The 24427-nt window shown below is 37.3% G+C and overlaps 2 pseudogenes; one reads left to right on the top strand and one right to left on the bottom strand.

Moving 5' to 3' along the window:
* The window catches only part of LOC145813611 (LEAF RUST 10 DISEASE-RESISTANCE LOCUS RECEPTOR-LIKE PROTEIN KINASE-like 1.1), a 29498-nt pseudogene extending 25617 nt beyond the window's left edge, over positions 1-3881 (bottom strand).
* A 2782-nt stretch (positions 3882-6663) lies between these two features.
* On the top strand, positions 6664-24409 carry LOC145813329 (PR5-like receptor kinase pseudogene; annotated as a pseudogene).
* The last annotated feature ends 18 nt before the right edge of the window (positions 24410-24427 follow it).

The raw sequence follows: 24427 nt of genomic DNA on the forward strand, positions 1-24427 counted from the left end.
TTCAGTGGTGAAGGGGCCCAAACACCAAAGTCTCGAAACTTGCACAAAATAGCAGAAAAAGGAGCCTTACAAGGCTTAGGAGGGGTCAAACAAACCCAAACCACAAAACACTCTTAATAAACAATCAAGAGGGCTAAAAAACAGAACTTTTTTATGTTATACAATAAGCACGAAAACAGCTCTAAGATAGGTAGAAAAGCAATACAAAAATGGGGAATAAAAGGGAAGTTTCTCACCCTTGTAGATCACCTTCACAAATGATGCTCCAACAGCCCTCTTTGGCTTGAATCCAGCTCCAAAACACCAAAACTAGCCTCTTAGAACCTCAGTAGCTAAGAGAAGGTGGAACACTAGGTGTTTGTGTGCAATACTAAGAACAAATGCACCTAGAACACTCAAGAGAGAAAAAGAGAGATAGAATGTATATCTCACCCTAACCCTAAAACCAGAGCTCTCCCCTGTGTTTTTTTGTTTCTAAAATGTCTAACCCTAAGCAAGGGAGAGAAGGGCTCCTCTTATAGAGCTTCTTGTCTTGTAAAGCTTACAAGACAAGCTTCTAAAGAGGGAGATCCCTCCATACACGTGTATGGAGGGGAGCCAAATGCAAGACAGCTGTGATAAAATATCTGCAAAAGTAGATGCACAGTAGTCGGCCGGCCAAAGATGCCATTTTGGCAAAATGGAGTGCCGACCGGCAATATAAATTGCCGGTGGCAGCAAAAACCAGCCGGTGGCCTCTGGCCATGGCCGATGGTGTGTGGGGATGCCTCACAAGGCATTCCCTGCCCCTCCAAGGAAAAACACAAGTGTTTGGTGTAAAACCAGACACTAAACAGTCAAGTTCGGAGATCCTGAGGCAAGGCGCGTAGCTGAGACCTCCGGGAACTCCAAACGAACACAAACATGGATGATCATCGAGTGTTCAAACGGTGACGTCCAAGTCTTGAGGACGGTCAAAAATGGGGTGTCTACAGAACCCTACGTCTTTCTCCCTTTTATTTAATCGCTTTCGATGGTTAGATTAGGGACATTTTCAATTAGCATACCTTATGCTTGCATGTTTGCATCCATTCATTTGTCTTACATGCACCGAGGCTCGGCGCATCAGTCAAACTATATTGTAATTTCAAATATCTTATTTGAATACGTGTTTCAAAGCATGCTATCAAAGTGTTGCAAATACCATGATTAAGTAGCCGAGCCTATTTAGTTGCATTATTGCATGTGTTGCGTTAGGCATCTTGTTTAGTTAGGAATCATGCATTTTTCTAACTTTGTTTTCTTTCCTAGCTTGGAATACTCGGTAAGCTTTTATGCTTTAGCATACTTGCATGAGTGTGATTGCCATATTGCCTTGATCTAGCATGCTTTCCATGAGGCTATGTGCTTAAATGCTAAATTGGATGAAGGCTTGTTGTTTGAATTGGAACAATTCAATGAATGTAAGTTTTAGGCCCACTTTGTTGTGGCAAAATCATGTTTTAAGCCCACTATGTTTGGTGGCAAAACCGCATCTTTAAGCCCACTTGCGGGTGGCAAATTCAAACCATTTTTGAAAACAAACATGGCTTGAAATGTTCCAATTCTTGCGATGAAGTCTATACTTTCTTGTGTGCGTCACATAGTAAAGTTAGATTAATAACCAGAATAAGAACACATAAGGTTTATAAAAGAACATATCATGATTAGTAGAGGCCGATCTTTGATCGGGCGAGCGGGGGTGCTCATTTCAGGGCCTTCTCCTCTCATACCCAAGTTCCCGAGCCAAGGCAACTTTGGTGATGACGAACACGTGGCCTTTGGCACAAGTCAGGGTTTCCTAAATTTTTTCAAAATAAAATATTTAGGTGGCGACTCTGTAATCTGGCAAACCAGTCCAATTTTGGCATTATTTGATTTAAAATCGATTTTCCAAAAAGATTTTCCGGATTTGGACTCTTTGGTGATTATCAATTTCACATTGCACTTGTGAGATTAGATTCAGAACCGTGACATGAGTCCGAACTGTAGGGCTTTCTTTCGAACCTTTCGAAAGGGGGGCGCCAAAAAGTCGAGCTACACTATAAATGTCACTCTTATTAGTAAGTTGGTAGCATTCATGGTACTCGGGGTCTACATAACCCTGAGTACCTTGTTGGGCCGTGGACACATGGGTCACATTAGTTGGGAAAAGACGAGAAAGTCCAATATCAGCAACTTTAATGCAAAAGCTATTGTCGAGCAAGATGTTGTTAGTTTTGACATCACGGTGAATGACATTAGAAGCATGGAGGTAAGCCAACAAGCTAGCGGTTTCAAATGTAGTGCTCATTCTTCTAGTCCAAGAGAGGGAATCGAGTTTTGCGTGATCGCCATGGAGGTGATTTGCGACAGTGCCATTAGGGATGTATTCAGAGACGAGGAGGAGCTCGTGGCAGTGGTGGGAGGTGCAGCCGTAGAGGGAGACGAGGTTTCGGTGGCGAAGGCGGGCGATGATCTCTATTTTGTTCATGAATTGTTCCACTCTTTTGAAATTAAGTTCGTATAATTGCTCCCATCTCGAAGTTTGCCTGGTTAAGATTATATGAAAAAAGTGGTTAATCTTAATCAAATGGTGTATGTAAGTATGCTTTTCATTACAATAAACCATAGGAAAGAAAGGGAACTCTATAATATACAACTCAAGAAACAAGTTTTGTCATATGCTCTAGAGTTTTTGTAATTTCTTACTATGATTCATTGGAATATTGGTTAATAATTTAGACGGCTTATTTGAAATTGGATCAAATTGACTCAATTAAAAACTTTGAGTAGAACTTTTACAAAATTGAAACTTAGACGACCCAAGTGACACAATGCATAATTTATGGAATATAAAAATATTTCAAAAAAAAAGGTGGCTTGTGAGGATTGGACGGTCCAATGTAGGCTCATGGGCTCTCTAAAGGCCTCAGTTCGATGATTTATTGATAGTTTGTCTGTGTAGATTATCCACACAAGTGCGTATGCGCAAGCTCATACACCAAAAAAAGAAAAAAAAAGATTGATATGATAATTTTAACTATAAGATTTCATCACATTAGTTTTAAAAAATGGGGATGATAAATGTGATTTTGAAAATTATGTATCTATTTTTTTAAAAATAAATTTGATAAAATTGTGTAGAAAAAAAAAACTAAAAATCTTATTTCTTTTTCTTTTTTTTTTCATTTTATGAATGATTATATATGAAGGTCTAAAAAAATTACGGATTAAATCATCAAAGTGAGACCTGTGGTAAGCCTACGGGCCTAATTGGACAGTCCAACTCTTTTGAGGACTAAAAATAAGCATTATTCTTTAAAATATATATATATATATATATATATACGTATAATATAATACTGCCAACACTATTCATTAAAAAAAGTTGAGTTTGTAAGATAGTTTTGAGTTGATAAATACCTTGGTATACAGTACCATATCCTCCATCTCCAACTTCTTTCTTGGAATCAAAATTGTTGGTGGCTTTTTGGAGTTCATTATAGCTGAAAGTTTGGACTCCATAGTAGCATGCTTCCTTTTCAATATCATTCATTGAAGATGCATAAGAAGTGTATCGAGATATCCAAGATGACGTTGCATTGTATTTTTTGTTCCTACGATGATATATGATGAAAACAATAGCCACCACAAGGAGGGTACCTACTCCTGCCCCAAACCCTGCATTGGAAAAAAAAGCCAAGTGAGAATATGCTCTATAACAAGAAGTCTGGACCGTTGTTCTTCTATAAACCAATTATAGAATCAAACACAAAATTTATATCAACAATGCTAAGAATACAAAATAAATCATAGAATAGTTCATAAAAAGTGTAATGAAAGATTGAGATAAACCCAATTATAAAAGGATCCACATTCATATTAAGTCTCAGCCTAGCATTACATTTTATATGATCCATTCTATATTTTAATTATGAGTTTTTAGCATTAGTGAATCTATATTAATTTATCTTTTATGTCAATTTGGTCATTGGTTTTCTAATTATATTGATTTTACTCTTGAATTTTTCACGTTGTATCAGTTTAGTCCAATTGATAATATCGCTTTAGAAATTAGATTAATCAATGGGTAAGTAGTTCATTCATTCTCTTCAAAGTGATTAAAGAGTTATTGTTAAATTTAACTTTGTCCATTTCCTTTTGAAAAGATCACTTTACCCTTGCTTGTCTAATTCTTAATGGATGTTACCAATTTGTCTAAATTCACAAAATGTCAAAAGTTAAAGACAAAATTGATACAATTGAAACTATATATCTAAATTTGCAGAAGACATGAATTATAAGAATAACGTATAATTTGTTTACATGTAAATCCCACTATTCATTTTTTTAAAATATTGTTCATTTATATATATTTTATGTTTAATTTTGTGATCAATTTCTTACTAGAGTGGAAAACAATAGAAGATGGGAGGGGCATATTTACCTATACCAAGCACTGTTGGCAACTTAATTTTTTTATGCCCTGTAGATAATCATGAAACATGATAAACCATTAGCCCAAATATTATCACAATGCAAACTTTAATAGTGGAATATATAAGAATTCTATCTCTACCCTAATTTCCATTTTAATGGTCTACTTGTAAAAATTTACTTACATACATAAAAGAAAGAAAGAAAGAGCGAATGGACACAAGATTATGGATGCAAGTTCTTGTCTCTTGGACTAAAATTTGCACCAAGAAAGATAGAAATAATTGAAAAATGTTGGATACACAACATGACTCTACAACTACTCTAAAAACAGGTATGCAGACCTTGGATGGATCTAGGCGAATGTCATAAAAAACATAAGTGAATTATTTTTTAAACACCAATTGATTTTAGAAGAGATAGTGAAACATAGTCTGAATAGAAAGAATGATAAAAAGGACTAAGTTTCACTACGCTTACTGTTGTCACAGGCTTTGGGATGTTTTTTTATCGGAGCAAAAATAGGTAAATTTGTTATCAAAAGAACCACAGTTCCGTCCACTTCTCTTGCAACCACTACAACAATCTTCACTCCATTGCAAACCCTCTTCTCAAAACATCAGTGAAATTCATTTCCAACAATGTCTTGATATCTCTACTCTCCACATGCGCATTCACCCAAGAATTCTGTTAGCTTTTTGTAATTGATAATTCCGTTTGAAAAAATTCCTTTCAATTGTAATTTTATTCACTCTTTCATTTCAGCAAGGACGTGAGTGTTTAGATGCGAATCCAACCCAAATTGTGCCTATGCAGAAGAATTTGTGATTTTGATCCTTTCATATTTTTCCCTTCGTTGACTATGTACAGGGATCGAGCTAACAAGTCTGGGGTAGCGCCCTCGTAACCAAAGTTATTTGACCGCTCGAGCGGTGAATGGCATCATCTAGTATTTTTGCAGAGCATACTAAACTTTTGAAAGAATCCTTTATGCGCTCAAGTGGTGGAGTCTTGGCTCGAGCAATGGGCACGTGTTTTAGTGAGTTCACTTGAATGATGAAGTGGTCATTCGAGTGGTCTTCACGATCCTATTTTCTATATAGTGCGTTCTTCGTTGTTTTTAAAGTTTAAGTCGTCCAAATTTTGGGCGAGCAAAGCTACCAAGATTTTCTATATTGGAGGGTATTTTTATGAGTGTTTCCTTGATGATTTGAGAATGATCAATGGATCTATGAACTTCATATTAACATCATCAAAGGGTTTGTTTGTTTTCTTTTATTCACGAAACAGAGAGTTGTTCTTTGGTGGATTCCGGAGAACTTGGACCAGAAGCTATGGTGGATTTCGAAGTGGCTCATCATCGTATATTCGACATTGGTGTTATGGATTCAACATTGGGCAAGACAGTACGAGGTGAAGACGGTAGTGGAAGAGGCACATTGGGGTCAATTCAATTAAGGTATGGATTCGCTAGGTAATTGAGGGTACACTTGTGTAATTCTTTTTTTGTCTTCTTAGTGGATTATTTTCTGATTTTCGCCCATGGTTTTTTTTTTATCACAATTGGAGGCGCTCCAATTGTGATTTTTTCCATATTAAATCGTTGTGTCAATTTGCCTTTGATTATTTGATTGGGATTGTTATTCGCTATTTAAAATCGAAAATAATCCCAAATCAATATCTCCAGAATTTTAGATTTTTCAAATTCCAAAAACAATTAAGAGAGGGAAAAATGTGTTATTAAATGAATTTTACTCAAGCTTATAAAATGTTCTATTATCGGAGACGAGGCTACAGTTATTCATTTAATGGTGTGTTGTTATCTTGTTGCAGGTGGAAAAAAACTATTGAACGTGAAACACTGCCACAGGTATCCTACTGAAATTTTGTTTTCTTTGTTCAAAAAACTTTAATCATTTTGTTTTGTTTGTTCAAGGTTTGATTAGTTTCATTATACCTAGAACATAGTTTATGATTCATATTTGTTTGTAGTAATTTTCTTTGAACAACTAGTTTTGATTTTTATCAACATAATTCTTGCATTACTTCACAATATTTTTTTTGGCTGGTCAGAGATTATAACACTACTTGACTTCTTTTATTCTCCCAGTAGTCATTTCAATGGTGGTTAGAGCAGCAATTTTAGTCACCTGTGCATCTCTGATTTTCTACTTTAGAAAGAAAACCTCTACATACAAATCGATATTCTTTTGGAGGAAATCAACAATGGCAGATGATAATGTGGACGCTTTCTTGAAAATTAATGGATCACTGGTGCCAAAAAGATATAGTTACTCAAGCATAAAGAAAGTAATAAATTCTTTCCAAGATAAACTCAGGAAAGGTGGTTATGGTGATGTGTACAAATGAGAGCTTCTTGATGGATGTTTGGTGGCTGTCAAGCTTCTAAATGAAACAAAAGACAGTAATGGAGAAGAGTTCATAAATGAGGTTACAAGCATTAGTAGGACTTCCCATGTCAACATTGTAAGCCTTGTAGGGTATTGTTTCGAGGGTCACAAAAGAGCTCTTATTTATGAGTACATACCAAATGGATCTCTTGAGAAGTTCATATACACAATAACAAATCAATAGAGACAAACGACCACGTGGAATGGAAAACAATGCACAAAATTGCAGCAGGGGTTGCTTGGGGATCAAAATATTTGCATTGTGGATGTACAACACGCATTTTTCATTTTGACATAAAACCCCATAACATTCTTCTAAACGAAGACTTTTGTTCAAAGATGTTTGATTTCGTGCTTACTAAATTATGTCCCAAGAAAGAGAGCATTGTATCCATGTTGCATGCTTGAGGAACTATTGGATGTATAGCACTTGAAGTCTTCTCTAGGCATTTTGGGAGAATCTCACACAAGGCTGATATGTATAGCCATGGAATGCTAGTCCTAGAGATGGTTCGAGGAAAGGAAAGCATTGGACAATCAGTTGAGGATACTAGTGACTTATCTTTCCCACATTCGATCTACAAGAAGCTAGAATGTGATGGAGATATAGGACTTCATGGGATTGAATCTGAAGAGGATGAAAAAGTTGCACAAAATATGATAATAGTTGGGCTATGTTGCATACAAGCTAATTCATCAGAGAGACTAGCAATTAGCAAGGTGATTGAGATTCTTGAAGGAAATCCATATAGGAAAATATTTTCAGAAAAATCAATTTAATGAAAATAAATAATAAAATAAAATACAATAAATTTTTTACAAAAATTTTGTAAATTTAATACAGCTTGTGACCGAGGCCAGTGTTTGAACATCATGTCTTTAAGACAGAATTTCCGCCTCTGATGTTTGCGATTGATGGATGTCCTGCCTCTAGAATACAACGATCACCCTATACAGAAATTGTACAACTTTCTGTGTGTATAGCAAACTAATTTGTGTTATGGACACTCTCTTTTATACTTGAATATGACTTATGTATGAATCCTAACACTTGTCTTTTCAAATGAATGCCATGGGAATGGTATTTATAGAAATATTTGTGACCATTCATAAGGGTCAAGACTCTAGGGTTACACCTTTTCATATGAAGAGACACAATGAAGGATTGCACCCTTTCAATTGAATGGAGTCAATTCCCATGCACTTTTAAAAATTTCCAACAATGCTCCACATGAATGAAATTAATGACACAATGCAAATGAAATGCAGACACTGACAAAGAGAGTACAAAATGGAAATATCCTGCATAGGTAGCTTTTAGCCTTGAACCTTCCTTAGTGAAATACTATCAGACTTACTAGCTAAACTAGTGGACATGATGCCTTGAACTGTTCAGCTATTTAAGTAAGCGAAGACAATAGAAATCACACAAAATATCTCCGAACTCAGCTTGGTTCTTTCGATCGTGTCCATTTTGGCCTTGGGCAGTTCCTGGTTTTCATGAGTGCTTTAGAGAATATAGCCTTATTCAATTCTCATAGAAGTGGCCTTTTCACACTCATATAGGTGATTCTTATATCGAGTCTCTTAAATACTCCTCTTGAAAGATACCCCTCTAGGTTTTTCAAGATATAAGTAACCATTAAAAACATAGCTTACACTAAGTCCTCTACATACAACACTTGTTGCAGATATCACTCTCATCATAGGAATGGATAGGAGACAGACTCCATTAGTGATTTTTGGTGAGTCATCCATAATTCGGTTGTCCATTTGAACTTAGATCTTGGGATCTCCAGTCAACTAGATTGGGTTTGCCATTATGGCGACTCGAAATTAATAAGTTTTATTCACATTCCCCTCAATGAACTTTCCTTCATTTGTTCTCTGATCAAACTTTTTGTTTAGCGGCCGCTATTTTCTGGTTGACCTTCTTTGTTATATATTATTGAGTAGTTAGTGGATCCACTATATTGTTCTCAAGAAATACTCACATCTAAGAGTAAATGTCATATGATATTAAGTCTATGAATAAGTCAAGACTTACTGTAGACGTCCCCGAACGTCCCGGGAGGGAATCCCGTTTTGTTCATTGGGCTTACTATAGTTCAGACTCAATTGTCACGGTCCTGTATCTAATCTCGCGGAGTGCAATGCAAGACCGATGAATCATCAAAGAGTCCAAATCCGGCAAATCGTTTTGAAAAACTGATTTTTAGAAAGAAGTGCCAAACATAGACTGTTTTGCCAGATACAGAGTCACCACCTAAATATTTTATTTTGGGGGAATTTAGGAAACCCTGACTCGTGCCTAAGGCCACGTGTCCGCCATCACCAGAGTTGCCTCGGCTCGGGAACTTGGGTACGATTGGGGAAGGTCACTTCGTGAGCACCCCCGCTCACCCGATCAAAGATCGGCCTCTACTAACCATGATATCAAGTTTTTGGAAACACATGTACTCTTATTTCGGTATATTAGCCTAGAATTACTATGTGATGCGCACGGCAAAACAAGTATAGACTGGATTGCCTAAGTTGGAACAAAGCATCGCATATCCATTTGTTTTGAAAATGGATTGAAGTTTGCTACTCGCAAGTAGGCTAAAACACGGGTTTCGACGAATTATTCCAACTTAAGCAACCCAACCTTCACCCACAGGCATTCAGGCAGGTATATCACATAAGCACATAGCCTCATAGTAAGCATGCTATCATGGCAGTCACTCACACACATGCAAGGATGCTAAAGCATAAATACTTACCGAGTACTCCAAGCCAAAACAGAAACTAGTTAGTAATGCATGATCCTAGTTCATGTTAAGATGTCTAATGCAACACATGCAAAAATGCAACTAGGATAGGCTCGGCTATTCTAAACATGGCATATGAAATGCAACAAATAACATGTATTCAACTTGGAATTGAAATACAATGCAGTTAGCATGATGCGCCGAGCCCGGTGCATGCAATATAGATGAATGATGTAAACATGCGAGCATAAGTATGCTAATTGAAACATGCCCCAAACTAACCATCAAAAGCTAGTAAATAAAAGGGAGAAAGATGTGGGGTTGGAAGACATACATCATACACACGCACACTTATTACAACATTGCCCTCCTCAGAGGATCCGAATAATACAAAACCAGATGAATAATGAACTACAGCTAATTATTACATGACATTAACTAATTAACAAACTAGCTAAGTAAGCATGTAAACTAAATGAATGTGACTGCCGCGGATCTGTTTTGGATGATATTGGATGCATGCATGCTCGAATCGCCTCGTCGGGAAATCCATCGCGATGCTTTGTCTCGCCTTTGTGTGCAATTGATTTCAGAAACTTGCAAGAAGCTCAAAGAGGCTAAAACTCTACTCTGGGAAGTTGTGGGAGGGCTGCCGACCAGCCAATGGCATTGGAGACCACCTGCCGACCACCCTTTGTGGTGGAGACCAAAAGAGGTGGTAGGCCTACTAGGAAAGCTGGTCGGCCGACCAGTTTCTGCCTCCTGTTCTTGGTTTTCTGCAACACAAAGCAAGAGAGAGGCATAGCAAGGTATTTTCAACAAATGTGTGCATGACCACTCTCCCATCATTGCACAAGCTCAAGGGAGTATAGTTCTCGACCCTCGGGCCACCAATCACGCATCTCGATGCATGATGGCCGGGGAGTCGAATTGCACGACTTGATATGGAATGAATGCACATATGAACACATCATTGCCTAAACTCCATCATGTGTTAGTCAAGAGGGTTGGCGATCGGGAATTGAGGTACGTTTCGTCACTTTGAGTACAAAACGTTCCACGTTTCCCATGTTTGGACTAACTCCTATTCAAAACACAATGCAACAAGTATGGCATAAACAATGCGACTCTAGCATGCAAGCCAAATGCAATGCAACTTGGTCATGCAAACATGCACCTAGCATACACAATGTCAATACGAAACATAACATGAACAACCTAGCAAGGATAATGGCATACACAATGGACAATGCTAATGTATGCATACTCAATGCGAGACAATCATAAGCATGCAACAATATGACAAAATAAGACTAGCATACACAATACGAATGTCGAATAGCATGCTCAATGCGACAAACTACATGGCATGCACAATGCTAAATGGACTTAAAGCGAGATGGACAGGCCTCAGCCATGTCTAGCTCATTGGCCATTGGATGATGAAATCAAGGCAACAAGACACACATAAGCATGCACAATGCAAAGGCTCCAAGCCGAGGGCACAGGATGCAACTCTCCAAGAGCATGGCAAGGATGAAACATGGCATACATTGACACATATTCCAGCTCTGAAATGGCATACAAAAAGGCTTCTCTTAGGTTTTATTTCTTGGCAATCCCGTTTGACGAAACTCCTTTGAGTTGTAATTTTATTCGCTCTTTTTTATTTCAGTGAGGCTATGAGTTTATTAGATGCGAATCCAACCCGAATTGTGCCGTTCAGAGAAGTTTGTGATGTTAATGCTTTCAAGATTGCCACTTCGCTGATTATTACGGGGGTCGAGCTGACCGGTCAGCTCGCGGCCGAAGCAAATTGCAAAATTGCATGTCCGCCCATGTTCGCTCGAGTCACGGAATTCTCGCTCGAGCCAGGGCTTGCTCGCTCGAGCCAAGGAATGCGTGCTCGAGCCAAGGATTGCGTCCATACAAAAACCTGAAAGAGTGTATTCCTCGCTCGAGCTAAGGATCCGTCGCTCGAGCCAAGGCACTAGTAGAAATCATTAAAAATACACTCCTCGCTCGAGCCAGCAAACCTTCGCTCGAGCGAGCCTCAGAATCCGGATTTCTCAAGGAGTTTGTTTTCTTCCCAATCTAGGATTACTTTTGGTTCTCTATAAATACTTGGTTTTCTCCCAAAACTAAGTGATTGATTAAAAACTTCTCCAGATCTTATTTTTGGATCTTAAGGTTTATATCTGGAGAGATTTTGCTAGTTTTCTTTGATGTTTGATTGAGTATTCAAACTCATGGTTTAAAGAGAGTACATCAAAGGTTGTTTTTTGTTCTACAAAAGAGAGAGTTGTTCTTCGGTGGATTCTGAAGAATTCGAGCCTGAAGCTTTGGTGGATTCCGGGGTGGCTCATCGTAAAGACAATTCCGAGGTGAAGACGGGTTGGAAGAGGCACATAGAGGTTGGTTCAATTAGGCGTGGATTCGCTAGGTAATTGAGAGTATACCTATGTAATTCCTTTAAATCTTCTTAGTGGATTGTTTTTTGGCTGTTGCCCGTGGTTTTTTTATCACAGTTGGAGGTGTCCAATTGTGATTTTTTTCACGTTAAATCGTTGTGTCTCTTTGTCTTGATTGTTTGATTGGGATTGTTATATTCTGCTTAAAATTGATACATAATCACAAATCAACATCTAGAGGATTTCTAGATTTTTCAATTGGTATCAGAGCGGGTTGTTCTATTTTTTTTTTTTTAAAAAAAAATTTCTTTTAGAACGAGATCTTGTTTGATTTGTGATAATGGATACAATTCGTGAAGGAAATTCTATGGTTCGACCACCCTTACTTGACGGATCCAATTATTCTTTTTGGAAAGCTCGGATGAGATCTTTTTTAAAATCAATTGATGAAAAAGTTTGGCAATCCGTCATGAATGGGTGGACTGAACCAACAATTACCGTTGATGGTGTTACAATCCCCAAACCAATTGATAAGTGGGACACAACTGATTACCAAAATAGTAGCTGGAATAGTAAAGCTATCAATTCTCTCTTTTGCGCTGTCACACCTGAAGAATTTAGTCGTATTTGTAATTGTGAAGTCGCAAAAGAGGCTTGGGATATCTTACAAACTATTCATGAGGGCACTCCTTCTGTTAAACGCTCAAAACTTCAAAGGCTCACATCTAGTTTCGAAAACCTTTCAATGAAAGATAGTGAGACCTTTGATGAATTTTATGCGAAGTTGAGTGACATTGTAAATTCCAGCTTCAATTTAGGTGAAAAAATTCCAGAATCCAAAGTTGTGGGAAAAATTTTGGGATCCTTGCCCGATCGGTTCCAACCAAAAGTTACGGCTATTGAGGAGGCTCAAGATGTTGACAACCTCAAGCTGGATCAGTTGGTTGGAAATCTCCAAACTTATGAGGCACACAGGAATTTCAAAACGAAACAAAAAGATATTGCTTTTAGTAGTGCTCATAAAGTTAGAGAGGATTCTGATGAGGATTGTGATATAGATTCCAAGATTACGGCTGCTTTTGTTAAACAATTTAAAAAATCTTTTTTGAAAAAGAATCCTAATCTTTTGGAATCTACTCATTCTCATAAATCTAAAGGCAAAGATAAACTCAAAATTAATTCTATAGCCAAGAAGGAGAAAGGAAAGATACAAGGAAACTCTGAAAGACTCCAATGCTATGAATGCCAAGGATTTGGCCACTTTGCTCAAGAATGCCCCACTCGGTTGAGAAAGAAGAAAGCCCTCGCTATCACTTGGGATGATGAATCAGAATCTGATAAAGATAAAAGTGACAATGAAGATCAAGGTGAAGAGGGTCATAAACAATTTCTTGCTTTCATGGCGGCTTCCGAAGCTGAAGGACAAACAGATTCTCCGAAGATGTCAGTTGAGAATGTCACTGATGATGAATCCTCGGAGAGTGATCATGAAGAACTTGAGCAAGCTTATGAAAAGTTGTATAAGGAGTCTCTTAACTTATTCAAATTGAATGACAAACTCACAAAGAAACTCAAAGCATGTGAAAGTGAGAATGTCAAACTTAAGGAGGAGATTTCCGAAGCCAGGATTAATGCCATCAAGGTAGCTGATGATCGACAAGTTCTTTGTGCAAAACTGTTGACTTGTGAGACAGAGAAGAATGAGCTGCTGCAAACCCATGTCATGTATGAAGAAAAGATTGAATCTCTCGAGATGTCACAAGTTGCTTTGGAAGAACTAATGATCAAGAAAGAGGAAGAGCTCAAGTGTGCTATGGCTACCATTGGTCTTTGGAACAAAGGATCAAAGACTTTGGAGGATATCATTGGGTCTCAACAAATGAGTTGTGACAAGAGTGGCATTGGCTTTGGTGGTAAGAAAGAGCAAAAACAGAGTGCTTCAACATCTCATGATATAAGAACTCAAGGAAAGGGGGAACAAAAATTTCAACATAAGGATGGACTTCTCAAACTTCCTAGAGTTGGTAAGGTAAAAGAAAAGAAGGTATACCCTGTTTTTACTTGTCATCATTGTGGTATGCATGGTCATATTCGCCCTTATTGTTATAAGTTGCATGGGAGAGTGTATTTGCCTAGACCTAGGAATAGGAAGTTAGAAACCATGTCGAGACCGGTTCCTATTGCAGGGGAAAGGAACCACAACGTCAAGACACTACCCAAGAACCGCAATTCTCACAATTTTGTTCGTACTAAAGCAGTGTGGGTGAGAAAACTTGACTTGTGTTAATTTGGTTATTTGTTTTAGTTTTTGGTTTTTTGTGTGTTGTTTTTAATTAAAAAAAAAAAAAAAAACGTGTGCTTGTTCATTTTTTTTTTGTCTTGCTTTTTTTTGAAAAAAAAAAAAAAAAAAAACCCAAAAAGATTTTCTTAGTATGGTTTTGCAAGCTTGAAATTTTTTAGTGGTCTTTGGTGCATATTGGAATTGATGAGAATATCCATTACATGTTAATATATGTGTGCTTTTTGTGGTCATTACTCGTTTTGGAGTGTGTGTTTTTTATAAGTATGTCTCATTCTGTACACACTCTTGGATTAGCAAATTTTAGAGTCTTCCGCCTTAGTGATTATTTTTTTTGACTTCTGGCATTGTATCTTTTGCTTTTCTAGAGGAATTGACCTATACTAGCATATCTTGGGTGATGTTGAGTCTCTTAACCATCTACCATCTTTTTGCATCTCCATGGCTTTCCCCCTAATTCTTTGCAGTCTAGCCATGTGGAAAAGGCTACCTCAGAGTCACCAACCAGGCCATCCTTATTATATCCATGCTTCTCTGGTTCGGTTTCCATACTCTTGAGCGTGTCAGCCACCAATGATTGTGCAAAAGAAAAAGAAAAAAGAAAAAGAAAAAGAAAAAGGAAAAGAAAAAGGAAAAATATGCACTAGAAAGAAAAGAAAAAATGTGTGAAAAAAAAAGGAAAAAGATTCATTGATTGAGGGGGAGCCTCCGCCTTTACTCACCAAATACCCCTTGATTCCTAGTGGTTTGACTTTCCTATAGTTGTGCTTAGATTCTCTTGTCGGAGGTCCAACTTTCATATCACTACTAGGATTGAATCTAGTGTTTGTCGAACTCCAAGAGTCACACACACACTTTTTATCATGGGATCTATGCTTTTCACATAATGCATCACTTTCTTTCATGAGGAATCTTCTACAGACTGTGCACATTGTGTTTTCTTGTAATGGTGCTTCTTGGATAGTCTTGTGTGTTTTAAGGTACTAATCTGAAATTTCTGGATTGCTCCACCATATTATTTTTGTCGATTTCTTCTTGTTCACTGTTTTCAGTGTTTGTGGTTGCTTTTAGTGAGGGGGAGTTTGGTTCATCTTGATTTGGGTTGGTAAGGGAGTTTGGTTTCTCATTGCAAGAGTAGTTTAGCATGAACACTTGGATATGTTTGGTAAGGGAGATTGGCTTTAATTGTTTTGCAAGTTGCTATGCACTGTTTGCTAATTATTTCCTTCTTGCATGCTCCTGATATTTACATCATCATATCATTGCTCGTTTGATTTATGATCTTGCTTTTGTTGTTTGAGAGGTGTTTTTCATGAGTCTTAGTTTTCATCTATTCTTGTTTCATGATAACTGTGTCATATGTCTATTGCTTTTTCATATACTCTTGTGGGACGAATAGTTGTTTTGGAGATTGTGGCACTAATAACTGTTTTGCAGATCATGACCTTGAGAAAGAAGTTTGTTTTTGTTGGATGTAATGGGTTGGGGTGATTAGGATTTTATTTGTTAGATGTGTTTTGTCAAGGCATTGCCAAAGGGGGAGATTGTTAGGTTTTATTTCTTGGCAATCCCGTTTGACAAAACTCCTTTGAGTTGTAATTTTATTCGCTCTTTTTTATTTCAGTGAGGCTATGAGTTTATTAGATGCGAATCCAACCCGAATTGTGCCGTTCAGAGAAGTTTGTGATGTTAATGCTTTCAAGATTGCCACTTCGCTGATTATTACAGGGGTCGAGCTGACCGGTCAGCTCGCGGCCGAAGCAAATTGCAAAATTGCATTCAAAATTGCATGTCCGCCCATGTTCGCTCGAGTCACGGAATTCTCGCTCGAGCCAGGGCTTGCTCGCTCGAGCCAAGGAATGCGTGCTCGAGCCAAGGATTGCGTCCATACAAAAACCTGAAAGAGTGTATTCCTCGCTCGAGCCAAGGATCCGTCGCTCGAGCCAAGGCACTAGTAGAAATCATTAAAAATACACTCCTCGCTCGAGCCAGCAAAGCTTCGCTCGAGCGAGCCTCAGAATCCGGATTTCTCAAGGAGTTTGTTTTCTTCCCAATCTAGGATTACTTTTGGTTCTCTATAAATACTTAGTTTTCTCCCAAAACTAAGTGATTGATTAAAAACTTCTCCAGATCTTATTTTTGGATCTTAAGGTTTATATCTGGAGAGATTTTGCTAGTTTTCTTTGATGTTTGATTGAGTATTCAAACTCATGGTTTAAAGAGAGTACATCAAAGGTTGTTTTTTGTTCTACAAAAGAGAGAGTTGTTCTTCGGTGGATTCTGAAGAATTCGAGCCTGAAGCTTTGGTGGATTCCGGGGTGGCTCATCGTAAAGACAATTCCGAGGTGAAGACGGGTTGGAAGAGGCACATAGAGGTTGGTTCAATTAGGCGTGGATTCGCTAGGTAATTGAGAGTATACCTATGTAATTCCTTTAAATCTTCTTAGTGGATTGTTTTTTGGCTGTTGCCCGTGGTTTTTTTATCACAGTTGGAGGTGTCCAATTGTGATTTTTTTCACGTTAAATCGTTGTGTCTCTTTGTCTTGATTGTTTGATTGGGATTGTTATATTCTGCTTAAAATTGATACATAATCACAAATCAACATCTAGAGGATTTCTAGATTTTTCAGCTTCGAATCATGCAAACGACTCACACAATGCATGCTAGATGGCCCGAATATTGAAACTAGTGAAGCGCGTTACACTAGAGGTACACAAAGCAATGCACAAATGACCCAACCAGCCCCAAACAGTCCGTAGGCAGGTCCAAGACAGTGGGAAAATGGCCTAAGATGATGGCTCAAAATGCATAGAAATGAAGCTCATGCTAAGGCTCAAAAATAAGGCATACAAGCACAACTCTCAAACATATTGAAGGAGTGATGAACATGAGAATATGGAAACCTTAGATGCTCTGAAATATCATGCTTGATGATGCCAAAACATGTCAAGGGTCCAAACAACGCATGCTAGTGGACCCGATATGCAAAGCTAGTGAGCTTAAATTGAACTATGGCCATATACAACAATGCATGCATGACCCAAAACACGTCAAACAGAGCTAAGGCAGCCGAAAATATGAATAAAATTAGTTTGGATCATGGCCAAAATATTCTAGGAAAGAGGGCCAAAACATCACGCAATACAAGCTAGTGAACCATGATTTACACTACAACCATATGAAGCACATGAGAGGCCACCAAACCAGTCAAAAAAAGAATCATGGCATGTCAAATGAAGCCCAAAAACCCACTGAAACTTGACCAATGCATGCAAGAATGACATGCCCCTTTGATAGGCTATAAAGAGGGTTATTCTACACGTGCAAGATGGACACGCAAAATGGCAAAAAGGGCTCTGGACAGAGCCTATGCAGGTCCTAAAACCCACCAAAAATGGCCTGAAACATGGCTTGGAGGCATGTAAGTAAGGGCTCCTTTGTTAGGCCAAATATGCTAGTAAACAAGACAAGGGGTGAGAGGGTCACCCCTCTCTGATTTTGGTGCTCAAAAACACATAATAACCACTGAAAATCCGTTGGATTTCAGTGGTCAAAAGGGCCAACAAAGCTCAACACAAAGGCCCTAATGCATGGTTTAAAGCAAGATGAGATGAAGCATGCAAGGGGGTAGATGACCCCCAACAGAAAAATGGTCTCAAAAAAATATGTTAAGGACCTCAAAATAAGACTTTTTTCAATTTATGACAAAACTCAAATATGCTTGCAAACTAGGCTAAGAGATGGAACAAAACTAGGCTAAGAGATGGAACAAAACAATGTTAAAAAGAGGGAAATAGAGTGTTACCCTTGTAGCCAAAGGGACCAGCAGCTTCCGGACCAAAAATAGCACACCTTCAACCTCTGAAAACTAGCTCCAAGGTGCTTAGGTTGATGTTGGAGGTGTTAGGCTAAGAGGTGATATGCAATGGTGCAAGAACAAGGGGCTTTTGAACACCAAATAGAGAGATATATGGAGATAGATATATGTATGCCTTCCAACAAAATCTGAACCCTCTACAAGGAAGGGGAGGCCTTCTTTTATAGAGCCAAGGGTCCAAAGCTTCTCTTAGAAGCTTAAAACCAAGTTTAAACATCCTCCATACACGTGTATGAAGGATGCAATCTATGGCTTCCAGCTGGCACAGCTGGCACTAACTCAGTGAGATAGAAAAGGAGAAAGCTGGCCGACCAGTTCAGGTGGCCGGCCGACCACTACCCCTGGTCGTCTGACCAAGGTCAAAAGGTTCAGCTGGTCGGTGGCCTCCTAGGGTGGTCTCCACACTCAAAGCAAGCAAGTGGTGTGGTGGGAGACCAGTAATTATGGCCCAAAAGTGAGAGAGACCACTTACCTGACAAGAAAATCGGCCGACCGGGGAAAGGTGGTCTCCAAGGAGAAAAGGTGGTCTCCCACCCTTGTACCACCTTCCAAACAATGAAAATAGGGTCCATGCCAAAAATGAACCAAGACGGATGCAAAACGAGGGTTCGGGGACCAAAACGCGTAGCCAGGTGCCCCGAAAACTGACTATTAAGCATCGAAAGTGGCGTGCAACCACGAAGGTGGTCTCCCGGGCTACAGTGTCCCTCTAGAGAAAGCAAACAAGGTGTGTGCCAAAAACTGGAGCAAACGGAGAAAGTTAAGCGGTCCCGAACCGAGGCGCACGGCTGACGGCTCCGAAAATCGAAAACTGGTCTCCAAAGGGGAACAGTGGTCTACGACCACGAAAAGTAGCCTACGGCCACTGAGAGATGGTCTACGAGACCTCTCCCTCCCTTCGGGAAGAGAAAACAGAACCTAGTTTGCAAACCGAGGCAAAGCACAAAAGAGTCCCAAAGTCTGGAGGCAAGGCTCTCAGCCGAGACTCTGTAACCTCAGAATGAGCACAACATGGGTCATCACCGAGCGCTCAACCGATGACGTCTGAGTCTTAAGGTCGGTCAAAAATGGGATGTCTATACTTACCATTACTCTATGTCACTCCTATTTTTTAAATCAAATAATAAATATAGAGGTGTTCCTTAAGAGTTAATGAAATCATTTTTGCTTCTACTCCAACTTTGTCCTATAGAAAGAATTGAGATTCTTTGTGGGCCTACTATCAAAACCGTTACTTTGGTAAAATCTTCCAAGCACCCCCACATTTTAAATACTCTAAGAAAAATTAATTTCCTTGTTAAGATATTACCACATGAAAATATACACCCCCACAATTTTGATACAAATCAGAATATAACATTCATCACTTATTAACTATGGTGTGCTTGAATAATAAAATTCTAAATCAAATTTATGAAATAAAAAACTTAGAATAATTACGACTGTACAAGTCAAAATTAATGCTTAAATAAAATTATATTTTCATAAAGATTTTGCTCAAGAATCAAACAATTCAAAAACTTTAGTTAATTGTATAATTCTTACAACTGATTCAAGTTTTTGTAGGTAATTTGTCATGAATCAAGATTAGCAAACAACTATGTTTCTCTCCCCCATATTTATCGTAATACATAAATTAGCATAAAGAACATGAGTCATTTATGAACAAGTATCACTGTCACAAAAATATTTGTGATAAAAGAAAATTGAATTATCTCTTATAATTCAGGAGATAAACTCCCACCAAGAGTAATCTTTATTTACTCTTAAACCATAGTTTTCATACTAAGTGTTTAACTAGGCATTTATCCTTTCAAATAACCGGATACCCACTTTAACATATAAACAAACCATTCTCAATAAATTTGAGAAATTAAAAATTGTGGGACTTAAACAATCAAATACTTTAGATATGAAGAACTAATACTTTCTTATATCTCAAGTTTCATGACTTGCATATGTATTTGTTTTAAGTCATAAATTGACCAACCAATATGAAACTTTCATTCAAATACAAGTTACATAAATTAGAAATTCTAACTTAATTACATTCAAAAAAAATTCCAAGTATATAATTTACACTCCATGTTTTCTCAAGTTTCAAGAGTTCACAAAAAATCATACCTATTTTAAAAATACATTCTTAAAACTTTCACAAAATATATTTCAAATATTTTGTGCCTCTCTTAAATCCAAAACAATGATTTAAGTTTAATTTTTGATCTTGTGGACTTTTAATTTTAAATTCATACCATAAATTTAAGCAGATGCAACTAGCAAATCCAGGCCATCCAAAAGATTATGTTGGACTGACTTGTGCCCACAACTAGACTTTGTAAAGGGAACAATGAAAACGGTGGAAGTTGAAAAATCGGTGAGTTCAAAAAATAACTATCTGATCCATATCCTACATTGTTGCACCTGATTAAACAAATCAATCATTAGGATCACCATACATAAATATTGTGACTAATTTGGAAGAACAAGTTATGATAACCAAGGTATGAAAAACTCTCCCATAGTTTGTAAAACTAGTTCTGGAAAGCATTATGATGGGTTTTGAAGATGTGTTAAAACATCAAAACTCATAATCATGACTTTTGGACAAAAAATTAAATTGTCACCGAATCAAACCGATTCCCTTCAATCACATTGTAGTGAGTATTATGTGTGAAAACTTATCACCCTGCCTGCTTTCCGTTCCGATGGAATTCAGTTTGCGAAGAAACCCGCAGAAACTTGGCAAAGAGTAATGTTAGGGATCATAAAAAAAATATCATCAGATGCAAAATGTGGCAGAAATTATAGTTGAACCAAGTTCTGGTCACCGGACATTGAAAGTCACAAAGATCTTATTTTCTTAGTTACACCTCATTGATTGTAAACTTATACGAACAAAAATTAAATTTATCATGCAACAGAATTCTTCTTAAACACAACTTTGGATAAAAAATTACCAATCATATTTATCAATTCTATTACTAAAGAAAAGATGCAGTAACAATACTCGAGTTTTACCAAAAACAAGAAACAAATTTTGCAGGAAACCAAATTTGCAAAAAAATAATTTTTTTAACCAAAAAAAAAATTGCTAAATCTATATCACAGAATCTGAAACTGTAAAAAATTAAAGTTTTGTCTTTAAATTGTAGGAAAATATTTTCAGAAAAATCAATTTAATGCAAATAAATAATAAATAAAATAGAAGAAATTTCTTACAAGAATTCTGTAAATTTAATACAGATTATGATCGAGGCCAATATTTGAACATTGTGTTTTTAAGACAGAACTTTGCCCACACCTCTAGTGCTTGTGATTGATAGACATCCTGCCTCCAGAATACAACGATCGCCCCACACAAAAATTGCACAACTTTCTGTGTATACAGCGAACTAATTTGTGTTATGCGTTCTATGTTTTATACTTGACTATAACTTATATACGAATCCTAACACTTGCCTTTTCAAATGAATGCCATGAGAATGATAGTTATAAGAGTATTTGTGGCCATTCATAAGGATCATAATTCTAATGTCACACCCTTTTATATGAAAAGACAATGATTGCTTCTTATCCTCACACCCTTTCCTCCAAAGCCATTCATATCTTTAGGGCTGAGCGATCAATTTGTAAAATTCGTAATCCAATCCGGTAGGTTTGAATTGGTATTTTGAATCTGTGGTTTTAGTAACACGACTTTGAATTGGAATCATTTCGATTACGATCCGTATCATGTTGTAAATATCACTTTGTTCTATGATTGCCCCCCTAACCCCGCCGCATCTTCTGATTATATAAAAAACAAGAGTCATTTTCAATGCCCGGTGGTAGCGGGTGACTCGTATTTTCCGGAATGGGAATGTAAGAGCAGAATCAAGGTTCCAGTTTTGCCAGATGTGCATGGTGCATTTTGGGGGAATGACACCATGACTGTGGAAGAGCTGGTGAAGCAGGGATTTGGTGCTGATTATCATGAAATGGACAAATTCCAGCATCGCAAAGCGTGCAATGACTCTGGAGGGGAATGTGGGACTGCCACTACTACAAATCAAGCAATTTGCTTTTGCCACAATGGACCTAAACCGCAAACATGCCAGGGTGTGTCTCTCCTTTTGCCATATTTTCTTATTTAACTTTTCAAAAGCATAATTCGTGTCTTTCTAGCAACTTTTTGATATTTGATTCATGGATTTGTATAGAAATTTGAAAATGAAAAGGGAAAAAGTGTGTGAAATGTAAGTAAAATGTAATTTTATTTTATTCATATTTCACCTATTTTTTCCTTTATTTTTTCAAATCCCTCATCAAATTCATAAAATCAAACATAGCTTAAAAGGACAAGTTCTAAAATTTTAGAGTAAAGGGACTAATTTGATACAACGGATAAAAATTAGACAACAAAATAACACATAATAAATAAATAAATAAAATTAATATTAAAATAATTATAATACTAACTCAAAATAAACACGGCACCATAATGACCACGTACTGCATAATCTATGGGCAACACAATTAGGATTGCAAACGGACCGAACTATTCATGAACAGTTTGAGTTCAGGTCATTTAAAGTTCAAGTTTGAGTCGAGTTTGAGTAGTCCTAAGTTCGGCTCGATAAGGCTCGTGAATATGAAGAAAAGTTTTCAATAATTTTTTTATTTTTTTATTTTTGTTTGATATTTGTGTAAATTTACATATTTGATTGATAAAAGTTATTATTATTATAAGCAATCTTGTATATTTTGCTCACAATTTTTATTTTTTTTATTTTTTTATCTTAATAAGTAAATTAATTTAATTAAAATTTTTTTTTCAAGCTCGATCTCAAACTTGGCTTGTTTATGTAATTGAGCGGGCTCAAGCCCAGCTCGAGTTTATCAAATATTTAATATTTAAACTTGACTTGAACTCAGCTCAAGTTTGAACTCGATTAATTCTTAATAAACAAGCCTGAGCACTAAAAAAATTGGTTCAACTCGACTTGTTTGTAACCCTAAGCACAATATCTTTACTTTAAGATATCTTGTAAGGCGAATTATTTAACAGTTGACTAGAGAAAAAAAATAAATTACAAACACACAAGGGGTGCAAGTGATTCTGTGATGTTGTGTAAATAAAAAACTGTGAAGTTACAAATCTCACTCACATCCCTCCATATTTATGTATTTGTTTTTTTTTTTTAAAGTTACACTGTTAAGTAATTCCCTCTATCTTCTAATATATCCATATAATAATTGACATCATAGATTTCTTTAACCAATGGCATGACGTGAGACTTTCTTTTAATGGCACTACAAGAATTTACACAATTGGCGACCACTTTTGCCGACCAAAAAAATTTTTGTCGCAAAAAAATGACATTTGGCGACCAAATATTAATTAGTCGCGAATGATCATTATTTTTGGCGACCAAATATTATTGGTCGCAGAAGGTTATATTTTGGCGACCAAAAAATAAGTTGGTCGCAGAAAGTGGTATGCTTTTGCCGACCAATTATAAATTTGGTCGCGAAAGGTCACATATTTTTTGGCGACCAAATTTTTGGTCGCCAAAAACTTATTTTCAGCAACCAAAAAAAATTAGTCGCCAAATTAGCACTTTTAGCGACTAATATTTTAGTCGCCGTTGATTGAGATTTGGCAACTAAAAAAATTTGTCGGCAAAGGGTACATTTTCTGCGACTAATCTGATATTTTGGTCGCCAAAAATTTGGGAGGGAATTTTGAAACGTGGGGCGGGAATTGAAATTTTTGCACTAGGAAAACAGAAAAAAAAAATTAAAAAAAGCCCTGTCCATCTCGCAAGCTCCATCGTAGCTGTAAAAACTCCAGTCTATCTCTCGCAAGCTTCTCTCTCGCAAGCTCCATCGTAGGTCTTCGCTCTGTCCATCTTGAGCTCCATTGCAGATCAGTTAAGATCTACATGCTTCAGTAGATATATATCTCAGACTTCTTTGCTTCACCAACACTCCAGTCTATCTCTCTCTATATATCTATATCTATATCTATATGTAGAGAGAGAAAACGCATAGTAGAGAGAGTAAGCAAAGGTACAGATCTAGATCTGTGGCGTGTGTGAAGAAGATGAACTCCATTGTAATGACATCAAAGATCTTACTGATTGCGGTCTTCGTCTTCGATGTCATTGCCTTTCTGTTGGCTGTTGCTGCTGAGCAGAGGCGAAGCACTGTAAGCTCTGTTCCAATGGAGTTGATGTTGTGAATTGAATTTTAATTGAAG

The sequence above is a fragment of the Camellia sinensis genome, chromosome 15 (assembly GCF_055761805.1).
Source record: "Camellia sinensis isolate YWXY chromosome 15, ASM5576180v1, whole genome shotgun sequence".
Classification (NCBI taxonomy): Eukaryota; Viridiplantae; Streptophyta; class Magnoliopsida; order Ericales; family Theaceae; genus Camellia; species Camellia sinensis.